Source organism: Sapajus apella, unplaced genomic scaffold (assembly GCF_009761245.1).
Source record: "Sapajus apella isolate SASKATOON/1434 unplaced genomic scaffold, GSC_monkey_1.0 scaffold8, whole genome shotgun sequence".
Classification (NCBI taxonomy): domain Eukaryota; kingdom Metazoa; phylum Chordata; class Mammalia; order Primates; family Cebidae; genus Sapajus; species Sapajus apella.
Genome location: NW_022436948.1, coordinates 39,650,271 through 39,674,818, shown reverse-complemented (window position 1 = coordinate 39,674,818; position 24,548 = coordinate 39,650,271). Strand labels below are relative to the sequence as shown.

At 36.4% G+C, this 24,548-nt stretch overlaps 1 long non-coding RNA gene across 1 annotated transcript; it reads left to right on the top strand.

Moving 5' to 3' along the window:
* The first annotated feature begins 7,612 nt into the window (after positions 1-7,612).
* Positions 7,613-24,382, top strand: LOC116550712. Its single transcript, XR_004268543.1, has 3 exons — positions 7,613-7,649; positions 15,620-15,644; positions 24,305-24,382. It is a non-coding gene; the product is annotated as an uncharacterized LOC116550712 (long non-coding RNA).
* The last annotated feature ends 166 nt before the right edge of the window (positions 24,383-24,548 follow it).

The following is a 24,548-nucleotide window of genomic DNA, read 5'->3' as shown; positions in this document are numbered from 1 at the left end:
TGCGCACCACGGAGTTTGAAGCCGCTGCCCCTTTTACCTCGGCGCCTGCCAGTTCCTCCTGAGCGCGGACTGGCGGTGGGGCGAGTCCCGGGCTGGCGGGGGTAGGAGAGCGTGCGAGACCGCGGGCGGGGTCCGCGGCTTCTGTGCGCGGGTTCGGTGATGACTGAGGACAGTGATCAGCCTTGCTGAGCGCGTCACCCCTTGCGCCGGGGGAAGCTGGGTGAGGGTTCTCCGGACTCCTAGACTAAGTGTGGGTTGTCCCGGAACCGCCTGCACCCACTCCCAGTTGATTTATGACCGTCCCATTGCTGTTGGTAATTTTTTTGTTGTTGTCGTTTGTTTTTACTCAAGTCTAGGAACTGGCGGGAACGCTGAGTTCCGTAGCCGGTGTTGCTGGTCCCTGGAGTTCACGGGCCCTTCGTCAGTGACTGGCTTGGCAACCTCCCAGCGCCCACCCGTGCAGAGCCCCGAGCCGCTCCCCGGCCGCCCCTGGCCCCGGACTCCGACGGCCCGGTGTAGCTCTCCGGGGATCCATTGTCTAGAGTTGGGGGGACTCGGGGACGAAGGGAAGTGTCGTCATGCTACACTTTTTGTTTAAGGTTCTTGGCTGGAAACAAACAAAAAAGAATCCACACTGATTTGTATGCTGGTCTAAATGTCTCCAACTCTGTTTCTTGATTTCTTGTAAAATCAGAAACTGTCATGGGTGTACTGTGATCCTGCTAGTAGAATTCCTGTATTTGGGCTTGATGTGAAAAACTGCATACCATGTTAAAGGAAAAATGTAACTAATTATTTAAAGAATCCTTGCATGTGTAAAATATGGAAAATACAGTCTATGCGTGTGTACCTGTATACGCGCTCTCAGTCTACTGTTTAACACTGCCTTCCACAGGGTAAAATAATAGTAGCATTTTTTTTCATAAATATCTCTGATATGGAAGAAATCCAGAAGTGACTAATAATATTGACAGTCTAACAATAGTGTCAATATTATTAGTGACTTCTGGATTTATGAATCATGTCTCAGGAATTATTGAGTATTTATGATAATCAGGCCAGCCTTTCCCATGTTTTCCCCTCCTGAGATATCCAAGCCGTGATAGCCACTGATAATGCCGCTGCCGCCAAAAGTTAGCTGAGTCTGTTCAAGAAACTGTCTTAAGAATGACGTAGTAATATGCAAGAAATAATTTTTTGTTCCTCCTCAAGTTATTGTCAATATGGGAAGATGAAGTAAGGAAACATTAGGAAGAAATGTAAATGAGGAGATTTAGTCTCTGCGCTCAAGACCTGGCCCTTTCTGGAGTGAGCTCTGTGGCAGTTTGCCCTGGCTGTCTGTTGTAACGAATGGCATGGAGCTGAGCTTCAACGCATGAGAGGCAATAGGCTGTTGTGTGTGTAGTGATCGTACTCCTCCCTGCTGCAGTCACCCTTGTTTTATTACTCCTGTACAATCCCCCCCACTGACCCAATTGTAACAGTTGGGAAAATGCCAAAATGCTTAGCAGCAACCATATGGAAGACCCTCCAAAAGTGCACAGCAGGAGGTAACGACAGGGCTTGTTCATTACAATAAAGACAAAATAGAAATACTTACTATTTAAACTCATTACTCTAATAGCTTTTTCTCCCATAGTTTGAAGCAGGCTGATATTCACCTGATTGTACCAGTCTAGCTGAAGTCCATTCGGATTAGTTCGTGTCCGCATTCGCCTGTATATGTTTTGTATTAATATACCACTTCTTATTGAAAGGGCAGGATACACTGAAATCTTGTTTTCTGTGGTATTTCATAACCTAGTTTCCCCCTCTGAAACTGAAATGTTTACCATTTTGGTACCTTGGATTATCATTTGAACGGGTGCATTCTTCCACTTGCTCAGCTTTTGAAGAAAGCTAGCATCACATTGGAGAGTGCTGATTCTGGACACAGACTACTCAGGCCTGTAACCTATTCTGTGACTTTTGAGTTTTAAACCTGGGCCAATTCATTGAAGCTTTCCATGTTTGTTTCATCACATATGTAAGAGATAACATTAGTCCTACCTTTCATATATTTGATTGGTGCAAAAGTAATTGGCAAAAACTACAATTACTTTTGCACCAACCTAATAGCTGTTGCCAGGATTAAATGAGTTAATGTGTTAAACACACAAAGTCATGCTTGACACATACCGTCTTAGTTCCTCTGGGTAGCTACAACAAAATACCAAGTTGGGTAATTTATAAACAGTAGAAATTTTTTTCTTACAGTTGTGGAGGCTGGGGAGTCCAAGATCAAGGAACCCAGAGGTTTTGTTTCTGGTGAGAGCAGTTTTCTGCTTCCATGATGGTGCCTTGCTGATGCATCCTCCAGAAGAAAGAGATGCTGTATCTTCACATGGCAGAAGGGACAGAAGGGTCAAAGGGCAGTAGGCAGCTCCCTCACACCTGTTTTATAAAGGAAGCTAATCCCATTCATGAGGGCTCCACCCTCGTGACTTAATCATATCCTAAAGGTCCCACCTCTAAACACTATCACATTGGTGATTAAGTTTCAACATATGAGTTTCGTGGGGGTACATTCACACTATAGCACATAATAACCATTTAAAAGGTATTAGCTATCTGTGTTATTGTTCCCAGCTCTCTTACCCTTTTGTGCTTTCTCGAGTAATCTATTCACTTTGAAATTCACTCCTCTGTAGTAGAGAAAACAAAAATGGAAGATTTAGGCTTTCTGATGCTGATCTTAGTTACCTTCACTCTATCAGCTACCACCTCCCAAATTAACCCATTTCTTTGTCTTCAATTAAAAAAAAAATGGTTTTATTCTCAGCAAACTAACATAGGAACAGAAAACCAAACACTGCATAGTCTCACTAATAAATGGGAGTTGAACAGTGAGAACACATGGACACAAGGAAGGGAACATCACACACCCACACACAGTGGCCTGTCAGGGTGGGGGGGTGTGGGAAAAGGGGAGGGAGAGCATTAGGACAAACACCTAATGCCTTCAGGGCTTAAAATCTAGATGATGGGTTGATGGGTGCAGCAAACCATCATGGCACATGAATACCTATGTAACAAACCTGCATGTTCTGCACATGTATCCCAGAACTTAAAGACAAACAAATAATTAAAAATGGTTTTGTTGTCCTTAAATCTATTGTTTTTATAGGAATTAACTTGTTATAGAACTATGTGTTTAACAGTGGTATTGGAAGGATTCAGTGCAGATTTGTTTCTGTTGGTCTTTTCTCCTCACCTTCAATCTTAAACTCCTTGGGTTCAGAGAGAATGTCTTGTCAGGTCCTTCAATAATTTTCCTACTGGAATATAAATATACTTAACAGAAACTTAATACACAATAGCATTTTCATATTGCCTATGTTTCAATATTTTCATGCCCAAATGACAAAAAAATATATATATGGTACATTTTTATTGATTTGACACATTTAAATATAATCTGAAAAGCAGCTAACATCTATCTCCATAAACAGCAGAGATCTAGATAACCCAGATCAGGGTCAATAAATAATTCTGTATTTATGTAAGGATTTAGTATAAACCTCAACTCATTTGTTTCGTGTTTCACATAGATTCAAATTTGAGCATACTGTAAGCTGTTTTGCTATTTCACTAACTACATTGTATTCTGTTTTATGTTTAATAATGCTATAGTGACTATCATAATGCTACATGACTCATACAAAATCAAGAATAAAACATTAACTTATATAACGTTGAAAATTTTTTTAATGATATATAGAAGCTTATGACAGAATCACCATTTTTGAAATCTAAAAATCTCTTTTAAGTGACTTCATCTCTTCAGGCTGTTATAACAAAATACCTTAGACTGGGTAATTTATAAACAGAGATTTATTGTTCACAGTTCTAGAGGTTGGGAATTCCAAAATAAAATCTCCAGCAGGTCCCATGTCCAGTGAGGGGTTGTTTTTTCATAGATATCATCATCTATGTATCCTCACATGGCTAGAGAAAAGGATAAGTGTTTTAGTTTGTTTTCATGCTGCTAATAAAGACATAACTAAGACTGGGTAGTTTATAAAGAAAAGAGGACTCACAGTTCCACATTGCTGGGGAGGCCTCACAATCATGACCAGAAAACAAGGAGTAGCAAAGTCACGTCTTACATGGCAGCATGCAAGAGAGGATGTGCAGGGGAAATCCTTTATATAAAACCATCAGATCTTGTGAGACATATTCACTGTCATGAAAACAGCATGGAAAGACCCACCTGTATCATTCAGTTATCTCCCACAAGCTCCCTCCCATGACGTGGGAATTATGGGAGCTACAAGTTCAAGTTCAAGTTCTCATCTTGAACTACAAGATGAGATTTGAGTGGGGACACAGCCAAACCATATCAATAAGCTTCCTCATACCTCTTTTGTAAGGGCAGTAATTCTATTAAGAGTGGAGCCCTCATCTAAACACCTCCCAAAGCTCCACCTCTTAATCTTAGCATAATATGAATTATGTTTCAACATTTAAATTTTGGGTGCACACAAACATTCAGCCCATAAGAGGTAAGCAATCAACAGAGATTGAAAATGGCTTCCCCAAGTTATACAGTGAGTAAGGTATTAAGCCAGAATATGTGAGGACAGATCCCTTGAGTGTTTATACCTTATAACCAGCAATGTAAGCTATTTGTCAGTTTTCCTGTGATGGTATCTAGGTAGGTTGTTTGTGGTTGGGGATAGGACAGTAAAGAGTGTTGACCTGTCTAAGGTTTTTACTTTCAACACTTACTCACAGAGGAATACACGGTCTTGTTTCAGGAGAGGGTTAACTACAAGGAAATCCTCGTGTATCTTCCCATCTTGTCTCCATTCCCTTCTCTCAACTTATCCAAATTCAGAGCAAGTAGGCAGCACTTAATTTAGCTGACTAAATGACAACAATCAAGTAAAATTACCCTAAACACATGCATAATTTTTGTATATTTCATAGCAAATAATGCATGGAATATTATTTTCATGTTTCAATATGTAAGCCTTAAAATTTGGATTTTTTCATAATCTTTGCCTTTACACTTTAATAGCTCCAGGAATTCAGCACATTTCCCTCTTTGTCAAATCTTGCTTTTAAAACTATATGCCATAAAGAATGAGTGAGACTATTCAGACACTTAGTCAATGGAAAGCTAAATGAGTACCCTAAATGTGTATGGCTGCACATCATTGGTTTTATAGTCTAAAAGACTTCATGTGTTATTTGGAATATGTAACAACATGATCCTTCTTGAAAAATAAACTTTGCCCTGAATTCCTCACAGTGTTAATAGGAGTTGCACATGGGTAAATCAAAGCAGAATTTGTGCCCCCTGGCACAACAGAGCATATGTATACATTTGCTCCTCAATTCAATAAGGACTCTAAAGTGCAGAGCTACTCCCATACAAAATAGAAATGAACTTAAGTATGGGAGTAATGGATTTGGTTCTTCAATAAAATAAAATAAAACTGAAATAGTTATCCCACTTTATATTTTAAATGAATAGGAATTAAGAGAGGCGCTGGATGGATGTTCATTACTATGTATGAATAATTTACTAAAACAATGGCATTGTGTTTTCTACACAAATAAGGTGGCCTTTTTATAATCACCATTTCAAGCTACATTTATGTGGTCTTCTGTACATTTTTTAATTTAGTCATGTAACAAATCCTTATAGAGCACCTAATATATGAAATGCAGAGTGCCAATTAGTCACTCTGAGGAGCCTAAGATTGAACTAGATATGGATCCCTTCCAAACAAGTTCAAAGTCCAATAAAGTTATTGGAGCTACATCAAGAGTTAAGTTACAACACACCATAGATAGCCATACAACTTGGGGTCACTAACAAAATTACATAAGTGATTGAATTTCTGAGTTCAAATTTTGTTTAGAAGTATTGTCAATAATTGGGCTATAATGTATTATATTTAAAATATATCTTTATTTAAAAAAAATACCTTCACTTTACTTTGTTTCTCCTATATACAAGAAGTGGTTCAGAAGCTCAGACATGCCTAAGATCAGATAAAAAACTTAATTTTGAAAATAATTTTAGATATTTTTATATTTGGAAATACAAGAATGTCTAAACTGTATAACCGTGAATTTATTGATAGACACAACAGTATCGATAAGTAATATCCGAATGTATATAATGTGCAGACTCCAGAAGTATACTGTATCATATTTTCAAGAATTTAATATGAAAATTGCTTATCCTCACTTGTAGTTTATAATTTATTTGTGAGAATTATAATTTTGGCTACTAACCACCATTTTAAAAGAATGCAATAAGAAGTTTGAATCTGAATATTACTTTTATATTATAAAATGTTAAGGTAATTATTCATAAGCAAAGACCTAAGCATTCAGCTTGTTGGAATTTTATCAATAATATGTATTTATACCTGTGGTAGGATGGCTCTTTATCTGAAACTAACTTTTAGGTGTCCTTGTGATAATGCAATCAATAATCATATTTAGTTATTTTATACATTACATAAAGAGTTATAAAGAAGTATTAAGATAGGATCTTTACCAAAATAAGGATAATCTATTTTGGATGGTGACTGATATGGTTTGGCTGTTTCCTTACCCAAATCTCATCTTGAATTGTAGCTCCCATAATTCCCGTGTGTTGTGAGAGGGAGCCGGTGTGAGGTAATTTAATCACGGGGATGGGTCATTCCCATGCTGTTCTCATGATAGTGAATAAGTCTCATGAGTTCCGATGGTTTTAAAAAGGGGACTTACCCTGCACAAGCTATCTCTCTTTGCCTGCTGCCATCCAAGTAAGATGTGGCTTGCTCCTCCATGCCTTCTGCCATGATCGTGAGGCCTCCCCAGCCACGTGGAACTGTAAGTCCATTAAACCTCTTTTACTTCCCAATCTCGGGTATGTCTTTATCAGCAGCGTTAAAAAGGAATAATGTGACAACTAACCACACAAGCAAAGAACCTTATATTAAGAGGACTAACTTTGTACTTCAGAATAGCAAGTTGAATTATCATGTCAAAACAGACTTTGTGAATTACAACAGTTATTATGTCAACATCTGCTGCATTTGGAGGCATGAAGAGCCTTAAGTACAATTTTGACTTTAGGTGGAACAGGATATTGATTTATAAGAGAGATTGTTCAGACCTTGTTTTCTCCCAACTCTCTAGGATGTTGTCCCTCAGTTGGGGACAGAAGGATGCTGTATTACTTTCCTATTGCTGCTGTACTAGATTTTCACAAATTTAGTGGCTTAAAAACCCAAATGTATAATTTTATAGTTATGAAGGCCAAAAGTATGAAATGGGTCACATTAAGCTAAAATCAAGCAGTCCTCTCACTGCAGCCTCCCAAAGTGTTGGGATTACAGGCATGAGCCACTGCATCCAGCCTACAAATTTTGCTTAATTGACATTTAATTTGGGACTCAAGCTGCATTCACGGTATTAACCATCAACCCATTTTAAATGTTTCAATGATTGACTGACTTTTTCTTTTAACCTCCACATGTCTGGCACCTAAGGATCCAATACATATTTGTCATATTAAGTAAAAAGAACTCAATCACATTTAGTTTATGATTAAAATACATTTGGGCTGGGTGCAGTGGCTCACTCCTGTAATCCCAGCAGTTTGGGAGGTCGAGGCAGGCAGATCCTGTGAGATCAGGAGTCGGAGACCAGCCTGGCCAACATGGTGAATCCCCATCTCTACTAAAAACACAAATGTTAGCCCTGCAGTGTGGCACATGTCTGTAGTCCCTCAGCTTCTTGGGAGGCTGAGGCAGGAGAATCGTTGGAATCCCGAACTGGAGGTTACAGTTAGCCGAGACCATGTCATTGCATTCCAGTGTGGGTGACAGACTGAAAAAAAAGTTTTTTTTTAAATAAAAAACATAGATGTAATTAATAAATTCAATAATTTAGTTGAACTACCCATAGAAATAAATTTTAAAATACATTGTAAAAATGCATATTTGAGTGACACCATTCAATTTGTATTGTAAAAGGACAACTAGGCAGAAAAATACATTTTCAATAATTGTATATCGTCATTCATTTATGCATTTGTTCATTTACATATGCTAAAATTTTCGAGGTTAGAGGGCCCTTAGAGGTCATCTATTATAAGCACTGCATTTTACTAATAGGTGTATCAGGACACATAACAAAGAACTGCCACACCTCGTAGAATTGCACACCTCTTTGTCAGCAGAAGGTCTACAACTAGCAACCCACCTGATCCAGCTTTCAAGCCAATGCTTGTCCTGTACTATAAATCTGTCTTAATAAAGCAACAAAAATAAAGAAGAGGAGAGACGATCTAGAAGGTGAGCTCTCAGTAATCTCTACAAACTGTTGATACATTCAGATATTTGGCATATGAAGAAATGCCAGGATGTGCCCTCCACCTTCAGTGCCCAGGGTATAATTTATGTAGTTTACTGAGGCTGATTGTGTAAATATCTGAGGCCAGCCTCTTGGGAAAACTTATTCTGTTATATACATTTGGGCTAAGAACCTTTTTTTTCCCCTATTAAATATTCCTGTCATTCAATGTGGAGATTTGGAAATGCACTCATTACTACAAAGATAGTAGGACTTTAATGAAAACAGAAAATTATTTTAGGACTGAAGCTTAATTGGACTGAGATGAGATCAGTCCCTGAAAAAACATAAGCAGAAATGGGATTGGGATCATGATCACATTTTGTAGCCCGAAACACAGTCTGCTAAGAAAATTAGAAAATGAGGAAGGCAATTACCATGGACAAGTCATGATGGGCACATGCACCCAGCTCCTCATACAATCTCTAAGCTGTGAAAAATAGTTTTGAGTTCTGACTGTTCTCTCAAACCCAGTCTGAAGTTATCCTGGTTAGGGTGAAGGGGCAGGGATTGGGAGAAAAATACTAGTATTTCTGTGGGATACATTCTTCATTGCAAAATCAGAAAAGCATAAAAATAAAAAGACAGACACTTGAACTCAATTAAAATTTGAGAGACATCCAGTATCTTTGAGGATATAATTTTAAATTTAAAAATTAATCAGAACAGGTTTTATATAAAAGAATGACTAGGAAGACTTTTGCATAGAATCAGAAATATTGGTCAGATAAGAAGATATATGAAAACAAACATACACAGATAATCTTCGTCATATTAGTAATATCTGACATTACAAAAGAGGGCAGATTCTTTTTCTATATTTTGCATATAACCCATTATGTAGAAGAGCAGATCTAAGCTCAAGGTTGTGTTATCAAGGGAGGTTGGGGACTCTCTCCTTTGGGGTCATAAATATAGTTTTCCATCTGCCCGAAACTGTTTAGGTGAAACATGCCTGAAGACAAGGGCTGAATCAGATAATCTCTAGGGGTCTCTTCCAGCCTATGGGTCTTTGAGAGAAGTTCCTAATCAGCATGTTAATGAGTACTTTAAATTTGTGTTCTGATTTTCTTGAAGATAATTACCAGAAACACTAAATAGAGAACAGCATTTCTACATGCCTGTTTAAAAGAAGAAAGAGAAAGAAAAGATTTCTGCTAACAAAGAAAAAGAGATGTGGCTCACTTGATGTTACAAAAGTCAGTTACCTGGAAGGTAGTATGGTTCAGTGGTCTCGGAAACGTCTGAGAAAGTCCAAGGCTACTGGATCTGTTCCCTGGTCTTATGATGTCTTGCTGTGTAACCCAGGGCAAGTCACTTGACCTTAGTTTCCTCATATGGAAACACAAGAGTCCAGGAGCTGTGCTTGATTACCTGACTAATATCAAGTTACAGGAATTGAATGAAGAATGGAATTTCGTTTTGGATTTCTTCACTGCTGCAGAGATGACAGATGGGAATCATATGAATTAGGTTAGCCCCTGTGCTTCATTAACTGACAGGAAAAAAAAAGTCAAAACAACACGAATGGCAAACTAAACTTTGAAAATCCCTTAAGAAATCTTAATTTTAAATGATAAATGTAGCAAAAATTTATTATGATCTGAGTTATGGTAAATTAATTGTGATATTATCCTATGTGTTCAGTTAACCAAGTTTCTCCAAAATTGGCCCTAGAAGAAAAGGAATTGATAAAATACATATGTAAGCCAATACCTTTTCTTTCTGTACTTAGTTTTTTGAAAAAATATCTGTTTTTAAATATTGAGGTATATCTGTTTTATAAATAGGAACAAAAGTATATCAGTCCAAATTATTTTTCTTCCTTTTCCTTTCTTTATCAGTAATAAAATACATTTAATTTGAATTTCCATGTTTCTTGGATAGGAGGTGATTTACTATGAATGATTAATCTGGCAGGTTTCCAAACGTGGCATGTAGGGTTAAGCATGTAACCTGAAAAGAGAAACATTTTCTAACAATATTTAATTACCAAATTTTTCATATGATTTAACTTTATGCACATTTCAAAACCTATGAAGAACAACAAAGGAGAAAAACACATTCATTATCTGTTACATGAAGGATCAGATAATGCTAGATTCTCTTTGTAAGTTTATGCAGTATTTATTATTGAATTAAACCTTAATTAAAAGATTGAGCACTGTACTTTATAGCACATGCTGTTTTCAACATGTTATTTCTACCAGAAATCACTGCTTGCTTTCAATAAACGTCCCCCAAATAAAAAATCAATCAAGAAAGGAATTAAACTTATGCATAATACAGAAGATAATACTTTTTAAAATCAGCCAAGAATTATGTTTCTGATTATTTAAGGAAAGCAAATAAAAAAATTTTAAAATAAACTAAGATGATAAAAAATGAATTGGCATTATATTTATGATCAAGCCTGAAAAAAGGAAATACCTTTACAAGATAAAATCTTTGGTAACCTGATCTGATAAGATAATTGATAACATTATCTTTATTTTAATACACTATAGTGCACTGAAATGAAAGACCAAACCCATTTTGAAAATGTAGTTGGCATTTTGATTTGAAATTAAAATTATATGCAGCCTTTTGTTCATGAACATTAAAGAGAGGGCAGGGATATCACAGAAGATACTGCTCTACGTGAGGTTTGGGGAATCATAAATTCTGGTTTCAACTCTGCTATTAAGCTTTTAGATGGCATTATACCTTAGTCCCACCATCTGTACAGTATGAATAATCATATTTTGTTAACTCACAGGTGTGTTGTAAAGAATAGAAAATAAAAAGTAACTCTGAATATACAAGCATTCTCTGAGCCAAGACAGTAAGGAAAACAAATGGTTAAGAGATACAAAAATGAGTTAACTTTATGATGAAACACTATGAAGCATTTAACCTGAAAAGAGAAACATTTTCTAACAATATTTAATTACCAAAATCTTCATGTGATTTAACTTTATATGCCAAAACCTGTGAAGAACAGCAAAGGAGAAAAACACATCCTTCCCCTACGGAGTGTTTCAGTAGCTGTCACATGAGGGATCAGATAATGCTAGATTCTCTCTGCATGTTTATGCAGTATTTATTATTGAATTAGACATTAATTAAAAGATTGGTCATTGCGCTTTATAGCTGAAGAGCAGCAACTAGGGCAACTCTAAGCACTTGGAGGAACTCCTCTTTTTCTCTAGATATTGACATTTATTAGCAGGACCCAGATAAAATGCCCAGCAAACCTTTGTGCCACTTCCTTGTAAATGTCTAATGCCAAGGTTAGCAAATCTGTATCCTTAATTTGGGTCAAATGTCTACCCCTGTGATTCAGGTACATTCAGAATACAAAGTAGTGAGTACAGATGTAGCTACCAAGTAATGGGTTATATCCAGTTATGAGAGAAATTATTGTGAATCAAGAAATCACCTCCGTGATTTCTGAAAGCATGTTTGTTACTAAATGTCCTTTTGCATATGGGAGAAAGAAAACATGCTCACTTTCTTGTCTTAATGCCTGAGAGACTATTTCTTACTCTGTATTACCTGATAAATACATTTTTGTCTTAACTTCTTTACCATGCATTAAAGAAAAATCAGTTTGGAAATGCAAAGTTGAAAAGTTGTATGTTTCCAAATTGATTTCTTTGTATGACTTTCTGGTAGGATATTTCTTTCAATAGACCAATTCTTTTACCAACCTCTCTTAGTTTCTTCCTTTTGTAAACTTTGAGCTTATTACAAGAAAAATAAAAAACACAAATAAGTAAGTTAAACCATCGTGGTTTAGTGTTAGGAAATTCAGAAGGAAACAGAATTTCAAGGATGAGTAGTCAAAACTCTTAAACATCTTACAGAGTGTATAAAAAGTATGAAATGGAGAACAAGATATTTTATTTTGTGATTATAACTGATGACCTTCAGAATTGCAGTTTTATTAATATAGAGGAATAAAGTCAAAATGCATCGAGTTAAACATCAAGTGATGGTGGACAAGAAAGTGGAAGCAGCAAGGATATAACATATTTCAAAATTCTGAGAGTAAAATGAAATAGATAGTTTCCAAGACACTTGAAATAAAGTATAACCTCACCAATACGCCTTACGACATCTGGTGGTGTGGATAACTCCAGTAGCCCTCTTTTAATTAGTAGATTCAAACACATATAGCTATGGAGAAAGGTAAGAGAGTGTATTAGGTTTTATTCAGGGCTCCTTTTAGTCCATACTCCACTAGCCTTAGATGGGTGCCCAGAAGGACTTTTACCTTTTATCATTCACAGATTTTTCTCTTTTTCATCTTTTTTCCCATTCTTCTCACCCTCAAAGGATCAAAGTCAATAGAATATTTTGCAGTTAAGGAAACGAATATTCTTGTTTTAAAGTTTCATCCTGTCCTCAGTTTAGTATAGTTTAGAACATCTGTATTCTTTTGAGTGCAACATGCAAAAGACAAACGATTCTCTACTAATATTGATTAATTTAAAGGAAGGGAACAAAAGGAACAGAAAACTTATGTTGCCTCCTGTATATACTTATAACAAGATGAAAGCTCTCAGTGGAAAGATAATAGCACCATTATGTATTAAACTGATCTGGAAGCTACCTACAGCTACCTACATCAGTCACCTGGAGTGTTATCTATGTACATAAATTTGTCAGTCAAAGAGCAAAAGAGAGTGTTTATCCCTGGAAAGGAAAAAGAATATATTTGCCTTTGAGATGTAAGCAAAGGAACAAAGGCTGGATGAAACATGTGAGCACATAAGTAACTTACTTATAACACCTCTGTTCTCTAAGTAATGTAGAAAGGGAACTCATCGAGTGAGAAAGAAGTAAATGGGTGAAATTGTCAGTTGAGAAAAAAATAAAGAATTTTTAGAGTAGTAAATTTTAGAGTAGAAAATCGCTGAATTTTCTAGGAATCAACAATATTTTATTGTTTATAAGGCACAATATTTTCTAACATTTTAATAGCTGAGGGCAACTTACAGTCACTGCTGGCTAAATCTTGATGGAATTGTTATTTCCAGCACATGTGGGAACTCCATTACAGCTATTCATATTGTCACTTAAGTTGAGTTATGGACATTGCTAAAAATGTCATCAAAAAGATTACTCTGTGATTAGGCATTGAAACAATATGTTATTGTGTATTTAGAAGGGCATGAAAACAGAGCAGTGGGGCGTAGACTTGATATTAATGAAGCACATATTCATTAGAGGAGTAATGAACACAATTACATATTTTCTTGTAAAGAACAACCAAAACTTTAATGAGATCCAAACATACGAGATATTCACATATTTATTACTGAGATGTTTGTAAAAACATTGACTATTACATAAAAAGCAATGCAACCCCAGGTAAAGAACATTACTGTATATCTCAGAATAGATGAATGAAATATCAAAACAAACGAGAAGCTTGTGTGACTAATTCAATGGTAGCACAGGACTATCTTTAAGGCGTTTGATGGCAGCTTGCCAGAAATTTTCAGCTAATTGAATAGTAGCATTTTTACATTAAGCAACATGTGATTCAACTGAGGAAAACAATAAATATAAGTATAGTTAAGTAGAATAAGCCAGTGAATCTTGAAGTTCTTTAAAATGTCTCATAATAACCCTGTCAATTCTAAGGACACTAAAAAGCGAATATGATGAACATAGATGAAGAAAGGCAATGCTATCATTGTGAAGCTGTGCATAGCTGCCAATGACCAAACATTTCTTTGGTGTTGAAGTTTTGACTTTGAAATATTTCTGAAGAATGTCTCCCCAAAATGTTATTCCGTATGTGCATGCACACACAAGTGCACACACACATACACACACACAAATGGAGGATACTGACTGAGCTGATGGACTGGCTATTGTTATCTGAAACAGGCACAATCCCTTTTTAACATTTGCCATTATTTCAGTTTTTTCATTGTAGTTAGATAGTGGACATTCATTAGCTGTGTTTAAAAATAAACTTACCAAAAGCTATATAGTTGTTATTGCTGTTAGTAAGACTGGACAACTGCAATCTCGAAGTTTTCAATCAACCTACCATCAAAGGACCATTGAGAAAGGGCATACGTCCTGTTGTCATAAGAAAAACACCTATTGATATCTCCTGATAAGATTAATGAAGTGACAGGTATCACAACTTGCAGAATAAGGATCAGAGTTAAGATGAAAATCTTGAAGAAAATAGTGAGGTCATAAATAACAGTACCTCAAAAACAAATGGAAGTACAGAGAATGGCAATTGATGAGAAAACACAGTCAGTGATGAGCGAGTCAAAGAGAGAGTCCAAAGAGTGGACTCTGACTGTGAATATGTTGTAAGAATCTCATAACCAATTTAAATTGAAACTTAGAAAAGTCATGAAATCTGCCTAAGATGGCGTAGTCCACTTGCATTTTTTCTTTATGTGTATGCAAAATATTTAAAAGCTTTAGCATATCTCAGTAAGTCTAAAAGATCTCTTCCTCTGGGGATGGTGGCTCCTGTCTGTAATTCCACATTTTGGAAGGTCAAGGCAGGAGGATTACTTTAGCCCAAGAGTTCAAGACCAGCCTGGGCAAAAGTGAAACCCTGCCTCTACAAAAGTTACAACTATTTGAGAGCATAATAGGGTGACTGTAGTCAATAGCTTCATTGTACAATTTAAAATAACTGAGTGTAATTGGATGGCTTGAAACACACAGGATAAATGCTTGAGGGGATGGATAACCCATTCTCCATGATGTTATTACTAATACCTAGTATTTGATGGCATAACAGGATGACTATAGTCAAAATAATTTGATTGTAGATTTAAAAATTGCCGAAAGAGTATTTTTCACAAAAAGTATTTGTGTTGAATTACGTTAAACACAAAGAATAAATATCTGCGGGAATGGATACCCCGTTTCTCATGATGTGATTATTACACCTAGCATCCCTATGTCAAACATCTCATGTACCTCACAAATATATAAACTGATTATGTACCCACAAAAATTAAAAATTAAATTTTAAAAAGCTACAAAAATATAGTATTGCATACATGTTGTCCCAGCTACTCAGGAGGCTGAGGTGAGAGGATTACTTGAGGCTGGGAGGTCGAGGCTGCAGTGACCTATGATTACACCACTGCCCTTCAGCCAGCTTGGATGACACATTGAAACTCTGTCTCCAAAAAAGAGAAAAAAGGCCGAGCATAGTGGCTCATACCTGTAATTCCAGCACTTTGGGAGGCTGAGGTAGGCGGGTCACCTGAGGTCAGGAGTTTGAGACCAACCTGGTCAACATGGAGAAACCCCATCTCTACTAAAAATACAACAGTTAGCCAGGCATGGTAGCGCATGCCTGTAATCCCAGCTACTTGGGAAGCTGAGGCAGGAGAATCACTTAAACCTGGCAGGCAGAGGTTGCAGTGAGCTGAGATCACACCATTGCACTCCAATCTGGGCAACAAGAGAGAAACTCCAACTCAAATAAATAAAAATAAAAATAAAATAAATAAATCAGCAAAAAATAAGAAGAGAAAAAAAAAAGAAAGGGAGAACCCTTTCAGCAAATATAAATAAAATTCTTAAATCTGTTAGCTTCAGAAAACTGTATGTCATGGCTTAATAGAGCTGAAAACCCATCTGAAATATCTTATTTGTAATGATGAAGAGCCTGTGGTAGTGGGAACTGCTAAAGACTACTAAAGGTTCTCAGCATTTGAAGCATTTATTTAATTTTTTTATTGTGGTAAAATATATACAACATAACATTTACCATTTGTAAGAAGTACATTCATGTTGTGGTGCCAATATCTGATATTTATTTTGAGACAGAACCTCACTCTGTTGCCCAGGCTGGAGTGCAGTGGCACAACCTCAGCTCATTGCCAATATTTGGCTTTTGAGAAGACAATTATGTGGAAGATAACTGGGGTTGCAAGTCCACTAGATAAAAACAAATGAATTGAATATTTCAGTTGAGTTATAACAGGTCCAGAATTAGAGCTGCAGACAAGTAGATAGAGAAAATTAGGACAAAGATTGCAGGAGACACAGTATTTGAGGGGAATACAAATGAATTCCACTCTAGACATGCTATGTTTCATATGTATATGAGACATCTGTGTGAAGCCCTCCAGTACAGAACTGAAAATAGTTCAGAGCTCAAGGAAGATGTGGAGCTGGAGTCATCAGCTTTGTTGGAGTAAACTCTCCTAAGGAACATTCAAGAAAGTAAAGAAAATGGAATCAAGGATGGAGCTTTGATGAGATCCAGCATTTAGGCACTCACTAAGAGCAAGGATTCAACAATGAACACAAATAAAGAATAAGCAGAGAGAATAACTAAGAGAGAGAGAGGGAGAGACCTTTCAAACATCAAATAAGGGAAGTATTCCAAGTGGCAAGAGCACCTAAAAACATCAAATATCAGTATTAAAACAGGACAAAAAACTTTTAATATAGTTCATTGGATTTAATAAGGTTGTTGGTGACTCTCAGAAGGGTGATTCCATTGAGTTATGCAGGACGGGCTTATGGGTAGAAGTGGTTATAATGGGTTGAAGAACAATAGTAAAAAAAAAAGAGAACAAAAACACTAAAGAATAATGATAGATAATATTTATAGAGTGTTATACTATATCAAGTATTGTGTCAAGTGTTTTGTATTATGCTATTTAATTCCTTTACCAATTGCGCACAGTGGGTATCAACATTTTATAGACTAGGAAATGGAGACTTAGAAAAGTTACATAATCTGCCCAAAGACACACAGCCCTCTATATATGCTCAAACAAGTTTCTCACTTCTCTATTTACCCCTTTACAAGAAATAAATAAAAATTCAGTATATAAATAAAAGGAAGTATAAAGTATTCTTTCAAGAAGTTTCACCAAATAGAGAAAGGGCATGAAGGGAAATAAGTGAGTAACTGAAGGAGGTAGTAACATGGAGATGTGGTTTTTGTTGTTCTCTAGAAAAAAAAAAGTCACAATTGTTTTTGGACACAGTAGATTTGCCTATTTTAATTAGGTAAGTTAAAGACAATCTAACAGAAAAGAGAAAGGATAATTAGTGGAGTGAGATCACAGAAAATGAAAGATAGTATAATTTCTACTTCTTGGGTCAAAGGTTTACTCTCTGAGAACTGGAAAAGTCTGATCTCAGAGGCAAAGGAGGAATGAAGTGGGTATGCAACACTGGATGTAGATAACTGAGCCTGGTAGAGAAGTTATGGGATTTTTGACTGATGTGCATCTTTACTAACCGAGTGGGATAGGGTAACAGAGTGGGATAGGGATATGCTTGGGGATTTGAAGAGCATAGGAAATATTTGGAACAAAAGTTTCAAATAAGTAGAAAAAAATGTAATTATAATAGGAAGCAGCTTATTGTTATAAAGTAGAAAACACATCTTTGTGTGAGTGCTAAGGGATGCTGTAATGAGATTCATCTTTACCAGTGGGTAAGACATCCATCATAAACGAGGATGAAAGGTGGTGCTTGTATTGATTCAGGGGTAGCAGATAGTTTTGAGTGTAGCAGAAAGATGAGAAAGAGAGAGAATCCATGAAAGTGCGGCAAATGCCATTATGCCGAATTCAGCATGGAGCTGCAAAATAAAGTAGAATTAATTATTGAATTCCTAAGTTGAGGTTAAAGAAAATATGTAGTGTGGAGAAAGAGCCTGAGAAGTGGTGGTTGTGAGGAGTCAACCACTTTAAGAGCTGAAGCTTACAGGAGCACTCCTGAGCGTTGACTAGTTTGAGTATTCCATCTTGAGAGAGATTAGCTAAATAAAAATGAATGAGAAATCCCCAAATTAAAAATATAGTAAAGTAAATAAAGGTTTTAAATAATTTGAAATTTTACTTCTGGTTGAGAAATTTCTCCAGAGTATCATTCAACTGTGACTTTGACAGAGAAGAATGATTCTCAATAATACAATTCCAGCGAAACAGAAATTCCTAAGCCAAACTTTTTATCTCATTAAAATTGGTACGTTTTCTCACCACTCTCTGCAACAAACCCTCTGACTGGTATACAAGGTTGAGAGCAATTCCTCTCTGAATTCCAGTTCTGGTTAACGTGGATGCTGCTGCGACTCTATCTCAGAGCCTGCATCTTCTTCCGGGTTAAATCTTGAATTTAAGAGAACATCACCATTGCTCTTTTTTTCAAGGGTTAGTTTTTTGTATTCATGATCAGCCACTGATGACTGGCAACCATTTTTGAAGAACTTTTTTCATATTTTCATATCTCTTTATCACTAAGACCACATTTAAGTATTTGCATAGTATCAATTTGCATAATGTACTCCATCGGCATTTACTTGACATTTTACTATTTCATCTCTTCTATTGCCTCCTTGTCTTCTGCCTTTCATTGTCACATTGTTAAAAACAAAAAAAAGCTATTTCAATGACAAAGACATCCACAGTTGGAGCATAAACACATGTCCAGGCTTACCGTTACTATTTTAGATAAAGCTCTGAGTAACAAGGCAAGGATGTTTTTACTTGGTTGCCTCTAGTTCACTTTTTTTTTTTTTTTGGTCTTAATCAACATAGATAGAGCTACCTGAAAGTGACTGACAATCAGATAACGTACATTTATAATTTTTCTTCAAAACTAACTTACTTTTTTGTAACTAACTTTTAGCAACATGGGCCCTTACAAGCCTTCCCGACCCAGTTCAAATGCTACTTATCATAAAATATTTTCTGATTTCCCCAGGCACAGTTAATTATTTCCTCACCTGTGTTAGTAAATAACTCCGCTCATATATGTCACTTATCACTTACCACATTGTGTTGTGCAATCAGTTTGCAGGTCTGAATCTGCCTTTAGACTTTGACTTGCTTGAGGGTTGAGGCTGCCTTCTTTATCTCTCCTGCAAAAGCAGTAAACGTGTGATTCGTAAATGTGTGATTCAAAACAGTTCTTAAATATTTTATTATGTTAGAAAATATATAAAGAAAAACGTACGAATTCTAAGTGTACAACCTGATGAGTCACAAGGTGTATCCAACTTTGCCATGAAATGGGCTCTCAGAATCACCCTGTCACTCTGAGGGTCCCCTCATACCCACCCTCTCAACCCCATAGGGTCACTCTTCCTTCCCTGTGTCTCAGAGTAACCACATTCAGGCTTTTAGTACCAAGACTAGTTTTCAGTAAATAATAAAAATACTATTTTACATAGTTTCTGGATCCTATATATTTTGGGATAATTTTTTGCTCTCTTTTTATTTTTATTACATGTAAATATCAATAAAACACAAACTCCTGATAAGTTGAAGACCCAGCAATAATTTAAAAATCAATCAATAAAAATGTCCAGCCGTGTTAATAATGCTTATTTAATTTGAACACACAATGAAGATATGTGATATACTAAGAAGTCATTGAGAATTATTTATCTTATTCTTCCGGGACTATAGGAACAGATATTTTACTTCTTGTCTCAACCAGCATGCAATTTCTAAGCTAGAAATTTAACGGTTGTTATTAACTGAATGTTTATGTCACCTCAAAATTCACGTGTTAGTGTACAAACCCCCAATGTGATATTTTTAGGAGTTGGGGCTTTTGGCAGGTAACTAGGGTTAGATGAGCTGTCAGTGTGGCCCTCGTAATGGGATTGCCTTTATAAGAATAGACACTAAGGCCGGGAGCGGTGGCTCAGGCCTATAATCCCAGCACTTTGGGAGGCCGAGGCTGGTGGATCACGAGGTCAAGAGATCGAGACCATCCTGGTCAACATGGTTAAACCCCGTCTCTACTAAAAATACAAAAATTAGCTGGGTGTGGTGGCACATGCCTGTAGTCCCAGCTACTTGGGAGGCTGAGGCAGGAGAATTGCTTGAACCCAGGAGGCAGAGGATGCGGTGAGCCAAGATCGCGCCACTGCACTCCAGCCTGGGTAACGAGCGAAACTCCGTCTCAAAGAAAAAAAGAAAGAAAGAATAGACACTAAAGAGGTTGTGTGTGCCCCCCATCCCCACCCCACTCACCAAAAAGAGATCTTGTAAGTACACAAAAAGGAAGAACTGTCTGTCACCTACAAAAAGAGCCCTTACCAGACCCCCCCATGTCGGCATGTTGGTACCCTAATCTTGGACCTCCAGCCTTCACAACGGGGAAACATTTCTCTTGTTTAGGCCACTCACTTCATGGTATTTTGTTATGGCAGCCCAAACAGACTATGAAAATGGTATTTCAAAGGTTTTGTGATATTTTAATCATAAGTTTTTCATGTATTTGTTACATTTCAATTTCCCAGAATGTGTATAGAAGTATGTGAGAAGCCCAGCTCTATCTTGCCACCCGTAATATGTACGTTGCAACTGAGAGTTTGGTGACAGTTTCTTTTCCCAGTGTTAATGATATAATTATAATATTGTCAAATTTTACATTTGTTTTTTCACTTAGAGCAGTAGTTCTCAATGAGGATGCTTTTGTCCCCCAGGGACAGTTTTGGCTGTCACAATTCATGTTGTGTATGTGGGGTGAGATGGGAGTGCTAATGAAATCTAACAGGTAGAAGTCAGGGATGCTGCTAAATAAACATCAACAATGCACAGGACAGCCTCCAATAACAAAGAATTATACAACTCTAAATATCAGCAGTGTAAAGGTTGAAAAAAAATTAAATAAATTTTATCTTTTAATTCTATATCCTAATATTATTTGTTGGATTTTATGATTCTTGACCTTTTAAAATTGTTGAATGTCGTCTGTATGCTGTTTTTTTTTTTTTTTTTTGTTCGTTTGTTTTGCTTTACATTTTTAATTTCAAGAGGATTAACATCAACTTAAGAGAGATTAAACTCAAACCACCTTGAGAAATTCAGTAACTAAAATGCTCAAACATCACTTTTGGTGCATTTTATCTTGTAAGTTTCAAGGAGGACGCTGCCTTTCTTAAATGTACTTTGGACTATACTCAGTACCAGGTAGATATTATTATTTACAACAATAATTATAGGCATTCTTAATCATAAACTAATAAGAGGTGAAGATTCTTCAGTTATTAACACTGCTGCCTTTTATTTCATAAATGATGATACCATAGTCTAAATAATATTTGCATTCCCTGGCTGTGAAAATTAACAGTGTGTGAAAACACCTTTCTTAGTGGAAAAGATACCAGATATAATTTACTTTCTAAAGCATCAGTCATAGAATACTCTTATTTTTGAATGCTGTGTTTGGCTTTTAAAAAATTGTTACATCTAAACGGTGATTCTTTACTTGACTTTGCCAAAGGTAAAACTCCAACTGAATGATGTCACTTTAGTAGAAACATACGGCTGTTCACTTCTTATCATGATTTACAATAAGGCATGTATATTAGTAAAGAAGGAGAGGAGGAGAGGCAAAGAAAGAGCAGCAGAGGAGACAGATTACACCCGGGCTGTATATATTATCGCCCTGAAGTCAGTAGGGAAGGCTGCTAAATGCTCTTACAACTGTAATAGCCTATCTCATGTTAATTCTAGCCCGAAGCTTCCTTGCACTTCTTGTTCAGAGATAATAGGGACAAACCCACATTTTTTTTTTTTTTTTCTGGTTGAACAGCAGATTTCTTTTTTCCCAAGGATGTCAAATAAATTAAGCAGTCTTTGCAAACAGCAACACAAAAGCCCTTTGCTTTGTAGAAATTCCCAGTAATAACATGCAAGAGTTATTACCCCTGATACTTAGTGGATTTTTTAATGGCTAGCAATAATCGTTTTGATTGAATATTGGCTTATAATAGGCTTGTAAAGGAATTTAAGCACCCTTAACTGCTTTCAACCTTAGCTTCATGTGCCTAGGGAAAATCCCTGAAACAATAGATCTTGGAGTCATTAACATGGAAATATTTTATAAAAATGAAAGTCATTATCTATTGACCTCAAAAGTAAAGCAATTAAAATGGACGGTTTATATTATTTTTAAAATAATTCAATAGATTATTGATCCTCTCCTTTGGAAGAGGAAATTATTTTATAACAAGTAATAATTTAGTTTCTTTGGACATTCAACTTTCTTTGATGCAGACTTTTCATAATTTTCATAATTCTTGGCATACAAATCAACTGGGATTTTATGAACTGAATCCCTAATCTAAATATTCCAGAATTCTTCAAGCAGTTGGGAAAAAAAATGTTGGGATGCTTATTAAAAGAAACCATCATTATTTGAAATATTGGAAAGCAAGGCTACTTTAAAATTATTTTGTTTGATATTTATGTCTCCTTAGTGAGGATACTCATAGGCTATACTCTGCTTTGCTAGACTTTGTGAGTAAAAAAGCAATACTCCAGAGGCTAATCTACTGAAAAATATGTGAAGCGATTCTACTCTGAGGCAATAGAATCCACTGAAACTCAGCTTTCATAGCATGAATGCACTGCAAGAGAAGCAGGTTTGAGGCTAGATTGGACTCTGAAGAATTATGAAAAATGATTTCTTACTTGTTGTTTTATCACTTCCTATCTCTCAGGGCAGGATAGTATCAGTAATTGAAAAATTCACTGGTTGGGACCCTGGAGTCTTACTGCCCAAAGGAGCCCACAGCATAAAGCTATGGGAAAGATGGTTATAAATCGAAGGTCTGCGTCTGCTACTCTTCTGTTTTGATGCAATTGCTGGAAAAAATGACAGACTCTCCTAGATTGACAATGAATTTCCATTTCTATCATTTTCTAAGCCACTGGAAGAAGTAACTCTGGATGGCTCTAGCTATTCTACCATGTACATTTTAATGCTTCTTTATTTTCAGTGGTTGATTTCGATTTTATGGTGTATGTGAAGTGCTTACTACATGTTTATAATATAGAAAGAGTTTATTGCCTTCTTGCATATACACAACTTCATCAGTATATAAGATTTATTAGGGCAGGAAACAATATAAAAGGCCTTTGTTTAATAGTTACTGAATTAATAAGGAGATGCCCACGTCTTCTTTGCATTTAAACAGACCATTTGATTGAAACCGTGTTGAAAATAAGTACTAAACACCCAGTGGTTATAATTTTCAAGTATATTTCTTGATTTTTATGTAGAAAATTAACAGAAACAATTCAAAATCTATAGAATGTGTATGTTGAATGACATGCCCTTTCAATATATTGGACTGAATGTTGATTGTTTCAATGTACCAGGCCCGATATGGGTTGTGCCACTTTCTTTACTCATCACAAGGGCACATTTGTAAGATTGACTTCTGAGACTGATGGCAAGTTCTGTCACCTTAAAATATAACCAGTGGGGTAGGGAAACTCCTCACGACAGAAATCAAGCTTATGGCTTTAAGCTAATTGGTATCATATTCCAGGTAGGCATTTAAACTTAACAGTAAAGTCCAGATTATTCACAACATTCATATTAATGAGTGATCATCTGTCTTCATGTTTTCTTCCTCATCAGGCTTTCTTACCCCATCCCTCCTCAGTGGCTTTTCCCTGCCACTCTATAACTATCTTGGGATTACAAGCCCCTCTTCTCCTCACCACTCACTCCCTACAATGATGTCTCTGGCCAGACTCTTTGCTGACACCTGCACTAATAGCAGGGTAGATTATGAACTGTTCTTAATCATCTCTCCCACAGCTTGCTTCCATTAGCTTGGATAATTGACTATATGTATAACATTCATAAGCAGAACAATGTGCTATAGAAAAAAATAAAGGAGAGAAAAAATGAATCTTTAGTTTATATAAGATTAGCTGTGTGTGGTGTCAGACATTGTACAGCATCTGGAGTTTTGGGGGAAGCATCTGTTTTCTTTTGTTGGGGAAGTCATTAAGAATTTGAAATGAGATTTTTCAATGGATAGGAGGAAGTGTTGTATACATTTTTTTTCATTAAAAAGGTATTCAAGAAAGAGAGTGTCTGTAATCCCAGCACTTTGGGAGGCCAACCTGGGTAGATCAACTGAAGTCAGAACTGAGTTCAAGACCAGCCTGGCCAACATCCTGAAACCCTGCCTCTACTAAAAATACAAAAATTATCCTGGCGTAGTGGCAGGCACCTGTAATCCCAGCTACTTGAGAGGCTGAGGCAGAAGAGTTGCTTGAATCTAGGAGGTGAAGGTTGCAGTGAGCCAAGACTGCACCATTGCACTCCAGCCTGGGTGACGAGAGTGAAACTCCATCTCAAAAAAAAAAAAAAAA